Raw genomic sequence first — 18,400 nt, 5'->3', positions numbered from 1 at the left:
CATACACACAGAAAAAGTCGTTCTTCAAAGGAAAATGGGAATATATAGGATTCTACATTCCCAAGTAACTTGGGTTAAAAGGAGAGAAATTGAATTCCTGCTTGACTTTCCTTTTCCAGAAAAATGGTGGTCCAGATGTGCAAAGAGAACTTTCTACACACGGCACCTAAACATTACTCAAAATTGCAAATGCAAAACAAAACCTTTTAAAAACCATGGTTAAGGTGGCTAGAATAGAAGAGACACCCTCTAAGTCAAGGATTGAAAAAAAATGTAAATCCAGAAAAATCAACCAATGCTGAAGTTAATGTTTTACTTCATGGAATCGTAAAGGACTCCAAGAAAGAATAGAGGTCCCTCTGCCAAAGTGGAGGTGAGACCAGAGATCTGCAAGCTCCAGGACCCTCAGAAAAGTAATGAACCCTGTTGGGACACTGAGGGCAAATCTACCCACTGGGGAAAGATGAAGATGACAGCAGCCTCTCTCAGCCTCAAATGTGGGTGGGCCAAAAATGGGGAAACAATTCTCTCCAGAGAATTCCACCCCACAACAATGCCTTCACTTGGAGTTGAGACTGATTTAGTCATGGTCCTGAGATGGTATAGATGTTGTGCTCAAATTAAGATCACTCGTCAAAAGTTTAATAAGGGGACTATTATAATTAGGGGGCAGGTTTAGAAGAGCAGCGTCAAATGGGTTGGGGATGAAAAGAACTAGAAAAGCCACCAAAATAATAAACCTAGTAGTAGGTTTATTTTTGTGGACATTTCCGTAGTCAGGACTATGGCAGTCCACTTCTGATTTATGCGCACTAATCCAGGCCTGGTTTTTGTTTCCTCCTCATCACATGGTTACAGGGGACTCTCCTCGAGGGCTTGGGTGTGAGGTGAAGGAGAGGTGCGATACTACACCAGTGATTCCCTGGAAGTCAGAGTAAACTTCTAGTGAAATTTAATTGGCTCTTTGGTACCTGGTAATCTCATTTTTAAAGGCTTCAGAAAATAAACACTTTAGACTATATATTTCATGTGTAAGCATCTCATCTACCTTTCAAAATATCCCACTAGCCTTCCGCAGTCCAATATGGTAGCCTGTAGCTACACGTGGTATTAAGTACTTGAAATATGCTTAGTGTGACTAAGGGACTATGTTTGCATTTTAATGAATTTTACATTTAAAGTTAAATAGCCACATGTAGCTAGTGGCTCCTGAAATATACACTCTACTATGTTTATCTTCCAAAGCTTTCAAATTCCTTCCATTACTTTGTAACAGTAATTCTGGCATCTAGTGTCATTTCATATACATGACGGCTGAGTTCAGGTTCTAATCACAAATGCACAAACTCTTAAAACCACTCTCTACCGCTGAGATTGACTGAATTCAGAGTTTTGTCATTTGTCCTCACATCTTCCACACTATCGTTGTGTTTCTTTGTTTCTGGTCAAGCATCTTCTAGATTTTGCCAATATAAATTGATAATCTTGAAATATATTTGTAATATGTGCTTCCTTTTCCTGAGTCCCCTTGAAGTCTACTGGACTAGAGACAAGAAGGGGTGGGTACATGGTTGGAGAACCAACATTTCCTTGCAAATCATCTCGCTCTGGTGAGCTCATTACAGGGTCTTCAAGTACAAGGAAACCAGTCTCCTCAGAGAGAGGGTCATCCACATGATCACATCAATAAATACAAAACAAGCATTTGACATAATTCAACATCCATTCATGATTTTTTTTAAATCTCAAACTAGGAATAGAAGGGGATTTCCTTAATAATGGGTATCTATAAAATGCCAACAGCCAACATGATACTTAGTGGTGAAAAGTCTGAATGCTTTCCCTCAAATATTGGGAACAAGGCAAAATGTCCATTCATACAACCCTTATTCAGTATTATACTAGAAGTACTAACCAGCTTAATAAGGCAAGAAAATGAAATAAAAGGCAAACTGATGGGAAAGGAAGAAATAAAACTTCATCTATTCAGAAAGGACATAATTATGTATGTAGAAAATCCTAAACTGTTCAGAAAATAGTTCCTAGAACTAATAAGTGAGTTTATCTTCATCTCAGGATTCAAAGTCAATATTTTAAAAAACGTATTCCTATATACTAGTAATGAACAATTGGTAATCAAAATTTTAAAAGCAATACCACTTACAATAGCCCCTCAAATATGAAATACCTAGGTATAATTCTGTCAGAATATGTGCAGTTCTCTATACTGAAAACCGGAAAACACTTGAAAGAAATAAAAGACATATAAAAAATAAAGAAATATGTCATACCCATGGAGTGGAAGACTCAATGTTAATTTCTCCCCAGATTAACCTATGGATTCAATACAACCCCAATAAAAATCCCAGGAGGATTTTTTTTATAGATACAGACAAAGTCTAAAATTTATATGCAAAGGCCAAGGAACTAGAATAACTAAAACAATTTTGGAAAAAAATTACAAAGTTGGAGGAATCACACTATTTTATGACTTACTATAAAGTTGTAGTAATCAAGGCACTGTGGTATTGTGAAGAAATGGAAACAAAGATCAATGAAACAGAATACAGAGTCCAAAAACAGATTCTCACATATCTGGTCAATTTATTTCTGACAAAATTTCAAAGGCAATTAAATGGAAAGAATAGTCTTTTCAACAAATTGTGCTGGAATCATTGAGCAGCCACGTGCAAAGAAGTGAACCTCAACCTATACTTCATACCTTATGCAGAAGTTAGCTTAAAATGGATCATAGACTTAAATGTAAAACTATAAAGCTTTTAGAAGAAAACATAGAAAAAAAATCTATTTGAGTTTAGACTAGACAAAGTCTCTTAGATACACTAAAGATATCAATAATAGACTTCAAGATTAAAAACTTTTGATTTTCAAAAGAGCCTCTAAGAGAATGAAAAACAGGCTACAAACTGGGAGAATGTATCTGTAAATCACATATTTAATCAAGGACCTGTATCCCAAATATATAAAATGTTGTCAATTCAACAATCAGAAAACCACCCAGTCTATTTAAATGGGCAGAAGAATTAAGCAGCTACCTCACCAAAAAGCTTATATTAGTGCCAGATAAGTACATGAAAAGATGTTCAGCATCACTAGCCATTAGGGAAATCCAAATTAAAAACATAATGAGGTACCAGTCCCTATGAGATTGGGTGGTGCACAGGGGCATGACGATATCAAGTGTTGGGGAGAATGTGGAGCAACTAGAACTCTCGTAAATTTCTGGTGGAAATACAAAACGATACAACCATTTTTGAAAACGATTTGACAGCTGCTTATGTAATTAAGCATGCTATTACCATATTACCCAGCAACCCCACTTCTGAGCATCTGCCCAAGAAAAATGAAAGCTTACGATCATGCGAAGACCTGTATCTCAGGCAACTTTATTTGTAATCACCAAAAACTGGAAACAACCTACATATTGTTCAACTGAAGGAAAGGTGAACATCCACAATGTGGAACACTACCTAGCAATAAACATGAATGAAATATTGATGCAAACAAAAACATGAATGAGTTGTAAGCGTTAGTGGTATGAAAGAAGCTGGAATCAAAAGGCTGGTACTAGGTGATGTCATCAGCATGGTAATGTAAATAGCTACTGAAAACCTCTCCCCACAGAGTCAGTGAAAAAGAGGACAATTCTCACTTATTCAGAACTCTGGAAGAAGAGACTGGAGAAAGGTCCCACAAATACTGAATCGAAGGAAGAGAAAAATATCAGGCAACTTTGAAAATAAGCAAGCTGTCCACTTCCAATTGTAACACTTTGTGTGCAAAGAAAGGTGCACAATTACAGCCTGCCATGAGATGGGATGGAAATGGAAAACAATCCTGAGAAGGATGAGATCACATTGGATGGGCTGTCTGAGGTAAAGAAGGAATGTCACAGTTTTCAGAAACTCAAGAGAAAATTTCAGGAAAAAAAAAGGACTAAAGGGAAGAGAAAGTATGGAAGAAGAAGAGAGGAAAGAAAGAGGAGAAAACCCACAGCATATTTTAATCCAAGTGCACATACTTCATTTTAAAGAAATTAGTAACAACAATCTATTAAGATTAAACAAGGAGGTTCATAGGAATCTAAAATAAAAAGAACCTTACTTTATTTATGTAAGAATGTGAGATTATTTATAACTTTCTTTATTTTTTTCTTTTACATGGGTAGGCACCGGGAATCGAACCCAGGTCCTCGGGCATGGCAGGCAAGCATTCTTACCTGCTGAGCCACCGTGGCCCACCCAGATTATTTATAACTTTCATAGAGACAGTCCTTACATATCAAAATCCACTTTTTATAAGTCTAAATGATTATATCAAACTTATTTCAATGACTTTTCTTTCATAGAAAAACTAGACTAAAAAGGACAGCAGAATAAATGGATCTTAAAAACTATTTTACTATGGCCTAATCATTGCATACATCTAAATAATGATGGGAATTCTTTTTTTAGGACTAATTTTAAGACAATAAGAGAATAGATTTTCAGACTAAGTTGCATTCATATGCAACATAACTTTTAATAAAATTACCTTGGAAAGAATAACTCATTTAGCAATTTTTAAAAGGCAATCATGTGAATAGTAAAGAAAGAACAGAACAGATAAACATTTTAATGAGAAGAATTAATCTTATTGAAGAGAAATAGAATTTCTAAAAACGTTATCTTTGAAATTTGCTTGTACTACTTTCCAGAGGATTTGTGTTGGTAAAGTCTTTTGCTAATGAGATATATACCGTAATAAAAATTACTCTTTTAAAAGAAAAAGAAAGGCTATATACTGTGATGATTCCATTTATATACTATTCCGGAATAAGAAAAAACATAAATTTGAACAGATCAGTGGTTAGGGGTGTGGGGAGGGCTTGACCACAAAGGGACTGCCTGATGGAGTGTTGGGGGTTATGGAATTGTTGTGTGTCCTGATTATGATGGTGGTTACACAACTATATACAATTATACAACCCGTAAAACTATACAACACAAGCAAAAAAAAGTGAATTTTGCAGTATATAAATTTTAAGTACATTTGAGAAAGGACAAATGGTCAGCTTGGGGTTTTAAATAATCTATGTGTTATTTCTTGTAAGGAAATCTTTTATCAGTGAGAATGTGTTTGGTTCCAGGTAACAGAACTCCCATCTTCCAGTGGCTCTAGCAATGAAAGTATTTAATATTTTTACATAACAGGAAGTTGAATGCAGATAATTCAAGGTTTAGAATGGGAGCACAATGATGCCACCAAAAGCTCAACCCCTTCGATCTTTATGGATATTTTTTCAGTTTTTGTATTGTTTTTGTCTTGTATCTTTATAGCCAAAAGATGGATGCACCAGCCTCAAGCTTTACTTTGCATACAACTCCGTTTGGGGACAAGAGGGGGAAGGACAAGTAGTAAACTCTAAATTTTGCATCTTCCTTTTTATTAGGCTACAACATTCTCACTAGAAGTCTACAAGGAGATTTGAAGTGCCTTGAATTTTTTTGTCCAGAATTCTATACCATAACCTGGATGTGCCCGATCTGAGGCAATGAATTAATAGGAAAATGGAAAGAAGAAATTTTCAGGCCTGGATAAGATAAAATATGATTCATTGCCCAGAAGAGGAAGAGGGTTCTAGTTCCAAGAGCATGTTGCTACATACTCAGTATCTGAAAAGAAAAATTATGTCCCAGAAGCGGGAAATTGCATCCCACCCATATCTAAAATATATACATAGAAAAGGTAGAAGTAAAAGGATGAAGAAAGGTTTATTAGGTGCACACACACACAAGAAACAACTGAAAGAAAATGTATTCACCCATGTTAATAGCAGGGGATTTTTATTTTAAGGCAAAAAAAAATCATTAGAATTAAAGGGGGTCATTATGCAAAAAGTATAGTACAACATAAAGAGAAATTACTTAAAATTAAAATAATTGCAAGGTGGAAAAAAAATCTATCCTGATGTGGGAAATTAATAAACTTCTGTGCCGGTTTGAAACTGTTATGTACCCAGAAAAGCCATGTTCTTTTAACCCTAATCCAGTCTTGTGGGGCAGACCTACTGTCTGGGTGGGACCTTTTGATTAGAGTGTTTCCATGGAGATGCAACCGACCCAGTTTTGGGTGGGACCTTTTGATTAAATGGATGCATGACCCTGCCCATTCAAGGTGGGTCTTACTCCTTTTACTAGAGTAAGTAAGAAAAAAGGCAGAAAACATAAAAAGAGAGTTCAGAGCCGACACAGAGAGCAGAAAGATGAAACCAAACACACGGTTGTTTGGATGCTAAACAAAGAAATGATATCCAGTGTTTGCCCCAGAGAAGCTAAGAAAGGCCCCACAGATGCTGAGAGAGAGAAAGCCACTGGAATCAGAAGCTGAAAGCAATGAACTGGGAATAAGGACAAGCAGTTGCCAGCCCCATGCCTTCCCCACTGAGAGACGTGTTCAAGATGCCAGCTGTCTTTCCTCTGAGAAGGTATCCTCTTGTTGATGCCTTAATTTGGACATTTTCAAGGCCTTAGAACTGTAAACTTGTAATTTAGTAAATCTCCTTTATAAAGGCCAATCCATTTCTGATACATTGCATTCCAGCAGCTTTAGCAAACCACAACAGCTCCTCTCCGTAATTAACCACTAAAACAGAAACAAACTGAAATTAGTCAGACTATAGAACAGGGGTGAGCAAACTATGGCCCAAGGGTCAAATTCAGCCTACCACTTGTTTTTGTATGTCCCACAAGCTGGGACATACATTTTTTGATTGGGGGGGATCAAAAGATTAATATTTCATGACTTGATAATTTGATGAAATTCAAATTTCCGTTTTGTTGGAATACTGCCATGCCCATTTATTTATACATTGTCTATGGCTGCTTTTGTGCTACAATGGCAGAGTTGAGTAGTTGCAAAAGAGACCCCAGGTGGCACTCTCACTGCTTTGCGCTGCTGCTCAGCGCACTACAAACTACTGCATTGCAGGAATAGCTCAACAGCATTTTGAATGCCATGCATGCCATCATACTGTGACCTTTTTTTTTACTATCAGTGCATGCACGTCATCTCAAAACAAGAAAAGAAGAATGGGCTTTAAACGCTGTGCTTTTAAAACAGTGGAGTGTGGATTATTTTGTTGTTAAATTAGATAGCAAAGCATTATGTTGATTGTGCAGTGATACCATAGCTATGCTAGAAGAATAAAGTGCATGTCCATATTACCAGACTACACATTACACTATTCCCAACTCCAGGAAAACAACAATTAGAAAAAAATGAGAAAATTTTAAATGAACTAACTCATCACAACAGAATTTCTTCATTAAAAATGAAAGAAGATACAACCAACATAACATTCTGAGTGGTTCCTTTAGTGGCCAAGCAAGGAAAGCCATCTCCCTATGAGAAATTAATTGAACTGATTACAACATCCAAAAAATGGGCCAGAGAAATTAAACTTGTCTAAGAATATTAGCCTTGAGCAAGAACAGCTGCTCAAAATTGGAATATCTTGGGAGCTACATCAGTAGTCAATTTTAAAACAAGGCAAATGATTTCCAGTTGTTTTCCTTGACCAATACTGCTCACTTGTTGTTGTTTACTTGAATTAATGATGAATCTGAAGGCTGAAGAATGGTCCTCTATAAATAGTCTAGATGGAACAATAACAGGTGAGAATATTTTCAAATAAGTTGAAAAAAGCACTAAGTCAACACAGCCTGAAGTGGAATCTGCAAAGATGTGTTACAACTGATGGCAATAAAAATATATGTGGAGAAGAAAAATGCTTAGTTGGATAAAATTTACAAAGCTTGCAAAAATGTACGGTTTACAGAGCCAATGGTTATTCATTGTTATTTATCAGCAGATATTTTGCATAAAATATTTGAAATATCATCCATTATTAAACCCATGGTGTCAATGGTGAACTTAATCATGATCAGTTTGTGAATTTTTGTCGGTAATAATGACAGAATATCCTGACCTGAGCTATCACACATGCGTTTCATGACATAGCAGCACAGGCATACCTTGTTTTATTGTGCTTCCTTTACTGTGCTTCACGGATATTGTGTTTTTTACAAACTGGTTTGTGCAACTCGGTATTGAGCAAGTCTACTGGCTCAATTTTTCCAACAGTATGTTCTCACTTGCTGTCTCTGTCACATTTTGGTAATCCCGCAGTATTTCAAACTTTTTCATTATTATCATATCTGTTCCAGTGATCTGTGATCTTTGATATTACTATTGTAATTGTTTTGGGGTGCCACAAACTGCACCCGTGTAAGACAGTGGACACAATCATAAATGTGGAATGTGTTCTGACTGCTCCACTGACTGACCATTTTCCCATCTCTCTCCCTGTCCTCCGGCCTCTCTATTCCCTGAGACTCAACAATATTGACATTAGACGAATTAATAACCTACAATGGCCTCTAATTGTTCAAGTGAAAGGGAGAGTTGCATGTTTCTTACTTTAAATCAAAAGCTAAAAAGGATTGAGCTTAGTCAAGAAGGCACATGAAAGCTGAGATAGACCAAAAGTTAGGCCTCTTGCACCAAATGGTAAGCCAAGTTGTGAATTCAAAGGCGAAGTTCTTGAAGGAAATTAAAAAAGCTACTCCAGTAAACACAAAAATGATGAGAAAGTAAAATTGCCGTATTGTTGATCTGGAGAAAGTTTTGGTGGTCTGGATAGAAGATCAAACCAGTAACAACATCCCCTTTGCCAAAGCCCAATCTACAGCAAGGCCCTACCTCTCTTCAATTCTGTGAAGATGGACAGAGGTGGGGAAGCAACAGAAGAAAAATTTGAAGCTAGAAGAGGTTGGTTCTTAAGGTTTAAGGAAAGGTGAAACATCAAATGCTGATATAGAAGCTGCAGCAATTTATCCAGAAGATCTAGTTCATCTAATTGATGAAGATGGCTACGCTAAACAGCAGATTTTCAGTGAAGATGAAACAACCTTCTTTTGGAAAAACTCCTAGCCATGTGGGACTTTCATAGCTAGAGAGGAGAAGTCAGTATCTGGCTTCAAAGCTTCAAAGGACAGGTTGACTGTCTTGTTAGGAGCTAATGCAGCAAGTGACTTTAAGTTGAAGCCAGTGCTCATTTACTATTTTGAAAATCCTAGGGCTTTTAAGAATTATGTTAAATCTACCTTTCTACTACTTCTCAGAAGAAAAAAAAGATTCCTTTCAAAATATTACTGCTCGTTGACAATACACCTGGTCACCCAAGAGCTTTGATGGAGAAATATGAGATGAATATTGTTTTCATGCTAACACAATATCCATTCTACAACCCATGGATCAAGGAGTAATTTCACCTTCCAAGTCTTATTATTTAAGAAATACATTTTGTAAGGCTATAGCTGCCATAGATAGCGACGACTCTGATGGATGTGGGCAAAGTAAACTGAAAACCTTCTGAAAAGGGTTTATCATTCTAGATGCCATTAAGAACATACCTGATTCCTGGGAAGAGGTAAAAATATCAACATTAACAGGAGTTTAGAAGTTGATTCCAGCCTTTCATGGATGAGTTTAAAGGGTTCAAGACTTCAGTGGATTAAGTAACTGCAGGTGTGGTGGAAACAGCAAAAGAAATAGAAATAAAAGTGAAGCCTGAAGATTTCTGCAATCCCAGGATAAAATTTTAACACATGAGAACTTGTCTTTTATGGACGGTCAAAGAAAGAGGTTTCTTGAGACAGAATCTAGCCCTGGCGAATATGTTGTGAACATTGTTGAAATGACAACAAAGGCTTTAGAATATTAATAAACTTAGTTGATATAGCTCCAGGGGTTTGAAAGGATTGACTCCAACTTTTAAAAACATTTTTATTGTGAAATATAACATATGTACAGAAAAATGATGAATTTCAAAGTCATATATAGAGCAAATGTCAAAGTGAAGTATGCGTAGTATGGGTTTCAGTTCCACAAATTCAAGTATTTCCTTTGGCTGTTCTAATACAATAGAAACTAAAAAGAAATATATACATTATGATTCAGTCGTGCTAATGCTTTGTTAAATTCTAACTTCTCTGTTACAACTCCTCCTTCTCATTTGATCTTTCTCTCAATCTTTAGGGATCTTTGGGCAATGACCATTATAACTTCATGTTGAAAAAGGGTGCCAACATTTTAGGGTAGTGGAATGCAACTGGTTCATGTTCTAAGATAGACTGGTTTCAGTGCTTACGTGGCATAGGAACAATCTGGAGGTTTTAAGTTTCTGAAAAATAAAGTTAAGTAAAACTTGTATACAGTCCTAGATAGAGTCCTGGGCTTTCTTTAGGATTTTCAGGAATATTGTTGATTGGAGCGTGGCATACTGTGGAATAGTAAACTTCAGAATGACTCTCAACTCTTTTTTTTTTTCCAGTTTTGAAAGAAGTTCTGCTGTGGATAAAAACTCTATTTTAAAATCTCTGAACCAGTGAACCTTATTTTGTTACATTTCTTTTCCCCCCTTATGGTCAAGAAGGCATTGTTGATCCCACAATTGATTCCAGTTTTGAAAGAAGTTCTGCTGTGGGTAAAATGCTACCAAATAGCATGACATGCTACAGAGAAATCTTTTTTTCTCTCTTTTTTTCTTTTTTAAATATGGAACGCTTCATGAATTTGCATGTCATCCTTGCGTGGGGGCCATGCTAATCTTCTCCGAATTGTTCCAATTTGAGCATATGTGCTGCCGAAGCGAGCACCAGAGAAATCTTTTTTGAAAGGAAGAGTCCATCGATGCAGCAAACTGTGCTGTTGTCTTATTTTAAAAACTGCAACAGCCACCCCAACCTTCAGTGACCGCTGCCCTGGTCAGTCAGGAGCCATTGTCATCGAGGCAAGACCCTCCACCAGCAAAAACAGATTATAATTCACTGAAGGCTCAGATGATGACTAGCATTTTTTAGCAATAAAGTATTTTTAAAATTAAGATACATACATTGTTTTTCTAGACATAATACTATTGCATGCTTAATAGACTACAAATAGTGTAAACGTGGCTTTTATATGTTCTGAGAAACTGAAAAATTCATGTAACTCGCTTTATTGTGCTATTTGCTGCAGTGGGGTGGTCTGAAACAGAACCCACAATTTCTCCAAAATTTCTCCAAGCTATGCCTGTATAACCCACCATTTGTCATTTTAACCATTTTTAAGTGTACAGTTCAGTGGCATTAATTCCATTCAAAATGTGCAACCATCACCACTATTTTAAAACTGTCCTGTTTTAATTCTCTGAAGAGCAGCTCACTCAGAAGTATCTGCAGCTGCTTTAGATAATTCCACTCTATGGCCAGAAGATGGCAGTGCACCCCACCCCACCTATCGAGCTCCCCTGTGGTCCGGGCAGCACTGCCCTTGTTGCTCTCAGCTTCAAGCTCCTTTACTGAAAGACAGATTCCCTTTTTGGCAACCCACAGACCGTTCTATTTCCTTTCAAGAGCACATATCAACCAGATAATCCAAACTTATAAATAAAACTTAAAAATCCCAATCAAATAAGTTCCCTTTCAAACATTACGAGGCTATCCTTGCCTTAGATTTTTGGTAAACCATTTGGAAATGGATAAACCATCAGTCTTAACTAGGCAATAACACTTATGAGACCCTTGAAGCATCAACACTCAGCTAAACCAGACGACCCTGGGGCTGGATTTGTTCGTTACTGTGTTGCCCCGTCAGCGAAAGGTGGGCTGAAGCAGCTGCCCCAGCAGCCAAAAGCCATCTTCAGGCACTGGCCACAAGGGTCCGGAGTCCTTCTTCATAATCCTACAGATTCAAGTGGTTCAAGACGATTCCTATATTTTTCAGCACAAATGCAGCTGTTAACGTCAATTAGGACGTGACTTTCAATACCAAAAAATTAATAATAATACAGAATTCCTGGACTTTCTAGGCATTTGGAAATTACCCCAATGTTAAAATTAGTAAAAATTCTTTTAATACAGCAAATCACTCTAATAACTCCTTGAGCCCCTGATGATAATGAAGCACAAAGGCCCCTTGCACACTAACAAGTTGGTAAAGAACGTAGTAACCAAGTCACACTTTTGCACTCATGATCAGAAAAAATTAGATAAAGGTCGATGAAACAGAGTTACAACAGCCCTACGCTGAGATTTTGGCCAGGACCCAAATGAGCTGTCACAGAGTCCTGCTGGTGTTGAAATCTTCATTCTCATCCATGGTTTTAAATGGTTTGTTTTTTTGGTGGTAGGGGGAGGGATGGTGCATGGTCTGGGAATCGAACCTGGGTCTCCCGCGTGGAAGGCGAGCATTCTACCACTGAACCATGGTTTTAAAATTTTTTAAATTTATTTTTAATTACGGTAATATATATAATGTAAAATCATTTTAACCATTTTAAATGGGTAATCTTTTAACATTAAGTTCATTGATTATACTATATAACTTTCTCCATATCTATTTCCAGACTATTTCTTCATTCCAAACAGCTATTTAACAATAACTTCCATTCCCACCTCTGCCCCCATTCCCATAACCATTATTGTACTTTCTGTCTCCAAGAATTTGCTCATTCTAAGTAAGAATTTGCTTATTCTAAGTAAGGAAGGAAAATCACGCAATATTTGTCCTTTTGTGTCTGCCTTAGTTCACTCAACATGTCTTCAAGGCTCACCCATGTCATCGCATGTACCAGCACTTCACTTCTCTCGAAGGCTGAGTAATATTCCATTGTATGGAAATACCACCTTTTGTTTATCCATTTATCTGTTGATGGACATTTGGGTTGCTTTCACCTTTGGGCTATTATGAATAATGGTGCGGTAAACATTGGTATACAAATATCTGTCTGAGTCTCTGCTTTCAGTTCTTTATGGTATATACCAAAGAGTGGAAACACCAAGTCAAATGGTAATTCTGTTAAACTTTCTGAAGAACCACCAAATTGTCTTCCACAGTGGCTGCACCATTTTACATTCTCACTAACAGAGTACAAAGGTTCCTATTTTCTGCACCTTTGCAGAAAATAACACTTATTTTCAGATTAAAAAATAATAATAATAGCCCCCTTAGTGGGTATGAAATAGTATCTCATTATAGTTTTAATTTGCATTTCTCTAGTGGCTAATGATATTGGGCATCTTTTCAGATACTTATTGACCATTTGAATATCTTCTTTGGAGCAATGTCTATTCAAATTCAGGACCCCTCTTTTAATTGGGTTGTCTTTTTGTTGTGGAGTTTCTTTATACATTCTGGATATTAAATCTTTATCAGATATATAGTTTCCAAATATTTTCTCCCATTCTGTAGGTTGTCTTTTCACTTTAGAAGGATTTACTTCTGCCATTTAGCTATTTGTTTTTTGTATGTTTTGTAGGATTTTTGTTCCTCAATTACTCCATTTCTTCCTTCTTTTTTTTTCTTATTTAGTTTATTTTTTTGTAGTGTGCCATTTTGATTCCCTTCTTCTTTCCTTTTCTTTATATTTGTAGGTTACTTTCCTAGTGGGTACCCTTGCCATTGTAGTTAACATCTCAAACTAATAACCTAGTTTGACTCGTAACAACCAAGTTTCATTAGTATACAAACTCTACTCCTATACATCCCTTTCCTTCCCCTCTTAATACTGTTATTGTCTCAAAATGCATCTTTATACTTTGCCCACTAACATATATTTATGAAGTTATTTGATTTAATACATTTCCCTTTTAAGTCAAATAGGAGTGAAAAAAGAAGTTACAAACTCAAAGTATAATATATACAGGATTTTATATTTACATATGTAGGTTACCTTTACCAAAGTTCTTTATTTCTTCTTATGGCTTTGAATTACTATCTAGTGTCCTTTTTTTTCACCCTGTAGGACTCTCTTTAGCATTTCATTATCAGAAGAAACTGGCAATGAACTTTTCCATCTTTTGTTTATCTGTAAAAGTCTTAATTTTTCCACTTCTGAAAAACAATTTTGCCAGATACAGAATTCTTGGTTGACAGTTTTTGTTTTGTTTTGTTTTAAGGATTTTAAATATGCCATCCACTGTCTTCTGGCCTCTGCGATTTCTAATGAGAAATCCACTATTAATCCTAATGGTGTGACAAGTGTCTTGCATGTGACAAGTCACTTCTTCCTTGCTGCCTTCAATAAACCTAATAATTCCTCTATAATCTGTCTTGGTATAGATTTCTGGAGACTGTATCCTGGTTGGAGTTCACTGAGATTTCTGGATGTGAATAATCACGTCTTTTATCAAATTTGGGAAGTTTTTGGACATTGTTTCTTCAAATACCTTTCCTACATCTTTCTAACTCTCGTGCTCTTCCGGGATATGTGTTGGTATGCTTGATGGCGGCCCACAGCTCCCTCAGGCACTGTTCACTTTTCTTCATTTTTTCTTTCTGCTCCTCACCCTGGACAATTCCAATTGTCTTGCCTTCAGGTTTCTGATCCTTTCTTCTGCCTGTTCAAATCTGCTGTTGAACCCATGTGGTGAGTTTTCATTTCAATTACAGTTATGCCCTCCACATCATGACTGTCACCATTGTGGCTTTGACATATCCCGGGTCAGTATAAGAAACTAAATGGGAATTTTAGGGGAGTTTTGTGGTGTTAATGAGTAGACCGTAAGGCATATCAAGAAAAAAGAAGAAAGAAATCCCCAAACCCGTTGCTGCAGCTACACCAACAACTGCAAAGCATTAGCTTAAACCTCGAGATCTGCATCTCTCCCATACAAAGTACAATGCTCTTCTGGGTGCAGGATTGTTAGAAAAAGAAATGGTAGACTCTGGCATCACATGAGAAAAGACTAAGACCTTACATGATTCCCTAAAACAAAACGAAAATAAAGGGTCTAAACCCCTATGGATTTTCAGGCCAGCAAAGGCTGGTATGAAAGTTTGTTTTTTTTTTTTTTTTTTTTTTGCATGGGCAGGCACCAGGAATTGAAACCGGTTCTCTTGCATGGCAGGTGAGAACTCTGCCTGTGAGCCACTGTGGCCGGCTCTGGTTTGAAAATTTTTTTAAAAAGGTTTAGCCTCTGCAATGTAAAAGAGGCAGTGTCTGCCAATCAAGAGGCAGCAAAAAAAAAAAAAGAAGGCAGCTAGGGAATTTCCTGCAAACTTGAAAAAAATTTAAAACTTTTATGCAGATTTTCCGGATCACTGGGTGGGGGAGTAGGGGTGTCTGCACTGCGCCCCCAGCCCCCACGATGCGGAAGAGTTAACAACTGTACTTTGAAGCTCTAAAATTTGTTTTGTTCCTTTTTATAATTTCTATCTCTTTGTTTTGTTCAGATGTTTTCTTAATTTCCCTTAGTTCATTGTATATGGATTTCTTCAACTCATAGAACATATTTTAGACAGTTGATTGAAAGTCTTTGATTAATAGTTTCAATGTATGAGCTTCTTCAGGGATGGTTTCTGGCAAGTTGTTTTCCCCCTGTGATTGGGCTACACTTTCCTCTGTGTGTTTTTGTAATGTTTTTGTTGAGAATTGGAGATTTCGAGTAATAACTTGTTTATAACTCTAGAAATATAGTTCTCCCACTGCTCTGGGATTGCTAGGGTTTATTGTAGGTAAGGGCTAGAACTGTAAATTTGTGACTGTTCCAAGTTATTTTAGTTCCCAAACCCAGGAAATGGGAAGAATAGAGGTAGGTATTGCCTCGTGAAACCTCCTCTGCCACTTTTGCCTGAGGGGGGTGGGGACCATGGCTACTCTCAGAGCGGGGCAGCAGGGCAGTGATCTGAAGTAGCTGGCCCCAAGCAGTGAGTAAATCCGATCACCCTCCCCCATACTTCGGAGACCTAGGTCCTTATAGATTTATAAGATTTAGCCTAGCAGACCAAGCTGCGCCCAGAGCCCAGGCCGCAGCCCCCACCGCTGCCTGCCACGTGGTTGGGGGATGAAGGGTGTCACTGCACTAAGGACAGTGAAATTCACTGATACTTATCCCACTCACTAACCTCTTCCTCCAGCCCTCCCCTGGATGCTGCACAGTGGCCCACTAGACTCCAGTTTCAAAATAGTTGATTTGGACAATTCCTGGCAGTTCAATAGTTTGTTTTGGTGGAGGGACGGATTCCTAGAACTTCCTCCGCTGCCATCTTCCCGCAGACCTCTTCGTCCCTGGTTTGAGTGAAGACTTAAAATTATTGTAGAAGAGATTGTGCAACAGGACTGATTGTAAAAACTCAGAAATGGACAGCACAATATGACCTAACTGTAATACAGTTATGTTAAAACACTGAATGAAGCTGAATGTGAGAATGATAGAGGGAGGAGGGCTGGGGGCACAAATGAAATCAGAAAGATAGACGATAAAGACTGAGATGGTATAATCTGGGAATGCCTAGAGTGTATAATAATAGTGACTAAATGTACAAATTTTAAAAATGTTTTTGCATGAGGAAGAACAAAGGAATGTCATTACTGCAGGGTGTTGAAAATAGATGGTAATTAATATTTTAAAATTTTTAACTTATGTGTAAGACTAAAGCAAAAAAATGTTTATTTGGTACAAAATTTATATTTTAACTAGTGCATTTCCTAATATAGCTTAGTCTAATTAATTAATTCAATTATTAATGTTCAATTAATTAGTCTTAATTGAACACCATAAATACCTGGAACCTTGAGTAGGGCATAAGATTTGGTTGGTTTGTCCAGAGTGATGCCCTGATAAATCCCAGAGTGATTTGAACAGTGAATAAAAAAGTATTTGCAAAGTCCCCTTGGGGGAATAGTGAGAAAGGGAGAAAATTCAAGTTCCCCAAGTCGAATTCTTGATATTCGCACAAGCAATATGGACAACCAAAGCAATAGGCTGAGCCCCCAAATCTTGGGGTTTGTTCATATGAAACTTAACCCCACAAAGGATAGGTCAAGCCTACTTAAAATTAGGCCTAAGAGTCACCCCCAAGAGAACCTCCTTTGTTGCTCAGATGTGGCCTCTCTCTCCAGTCAACACAACAAACTCACCACCCTTTCCCTGTCTACGTGGGACATGACTCCCAGGGGTGTGGACCTTCCTGGCAACATGGGACAGAAATCCTAGAATGAGCTGAGACTCAGCAACAAGGGATTGAGAAAACCTTCTCCACCAAAAGGGGGAAGAGTGAAATGAGACAAAGTGTCAATGGCTGAGAGATTACAGAGTCGAGAGGTTATCTTTACGCATTTAATAGATATCACCTTGTAATTCAAGATTGTAAGGGAGAGGCTGGAGGGAACTGCCTGAAAATGTAGAGCTGTGTTCCAGTAGCCATGTCTCCTGAAGATGATTGTATGATAAAGCTTTCACAATGTGACTGTGTGATTGTGAAAACCTTGTGTCTGATGCTCCTTTTATCTACCTTATCAACATATGAGTAAAACATATGGAATAAAAATAAATAGGGGGAACAAATGTTAAAATAAATTTAGATTGAAATGCTAGTGATCAATGAAAGGAAGGGGTAGGGGGTATGGTATGTATGAATTTTTTTCTGTTGTCTTTTTCTTTTTCTGAATTGATGCAAATGTTCTAAGAAATGATCATGATGATGAACATGCAAGTATGTGATGATATTGTGAATTACTGATTATATATGTAGAATGGAGTGATCATACATTAATTTTTATGCTTATGTTTTTTCTAATTAAAAATTAATAAAAAAAGAAAAAAATTATTGTAGACAGGTATTTATTTCATACTTTTAAATTTAGTAATGTTCTGTGAGGGGTGAGACATGAAAGTGAATGACTCAGGGTGTGCAGGATTCCTACCCCTCCCACATACCCACACCCAGGCATGCAGCAACACCGACCCGTTAGGCCTCCCAGGACCTGCAGGGGCCTGAGCCGGGAATGCAGGTATCAGGCTGCATGGCCAAGTCTGCCTCCCCATTCTGTGTCTGCTGGAAATCTCCGCAAGCTGAACTCCCCATCAGCACTGTTTCCTGAGATTGTCAAGAGGTGGGATCATCTCCATATTTGGCCATTTTGAGTGACTATAAAAACCTTCTAGCTAGAGCCACCCATTTGAGAACTAAAGCTCAAGTTCTCCCCCAACGACAGTGGACTGAATGCTGTCTCTGACTATGACTCCAAGTCTGGGTGGATCCTGACATTGGGAAGAAATGGGGAAGGGGAGACATTAGAGATCATGCACAGGATAGCCACAGCTGGCATGGATGGGACTCCTGCTTTAGGGATGAGGACTTTGGGGATGCTTTTATTCAGGGCCACCAAGAAGAGGAATAGAATATAATTGCTCCTGGAATCACTCAGCCTGTCTCTTCAAATCTCAACAAAGACCCCTAACTAGGGGCTGGAGCCTGTGTCAGACCAGAAGGCAGGGTGGGGTCTCTGGGTTACAAGGGAGTAAGCATTGAGCCTTCTGCAGACCTCAGGGCTGAGGGGCCCTCAGCTGGC

At 37.7% G+C, this 18,400-nt stretch overlaps 1 non-coding gene across 1 annotated transcript; it reads right to left on the bottom strand.

Moving 5' to 3' along the window:
• Window positions 1–10,614: 10,614 nt before the first annotated feature.
• LOC143658110 (U6 spliceosomal RNA) lies at window positions 10,615–10,721 on the bottom strand. Its single transcript, XR_013163134.1, has one exon. It is a non-coding gene; the product is annotated as a U6 spliceosomal RNA (small nuclear RNA).
• Window positions 10,722–18,400: the final 7,679 nt, after the last annotated feature.

This window comes from Tamandua tetradactyla, chromosome 15, assembly GCF_023851605.1.
Source record: "Tamandua tetradactyla isolate mTamTet1 chromosome 15, mTamTet1.pri, whole genome shotgun sequence".
Classification (NCBI taxonomy): domain Eukaryota; kingdom Metazoa; phylum Chordata; class Mammalia; order Pilosa; family Myrmecophagidae; genus Tamandua; species Tamandua tetradactyla.
This window is presented reverse-complemented; position numbering and strand designations above follow the sequence as displayed.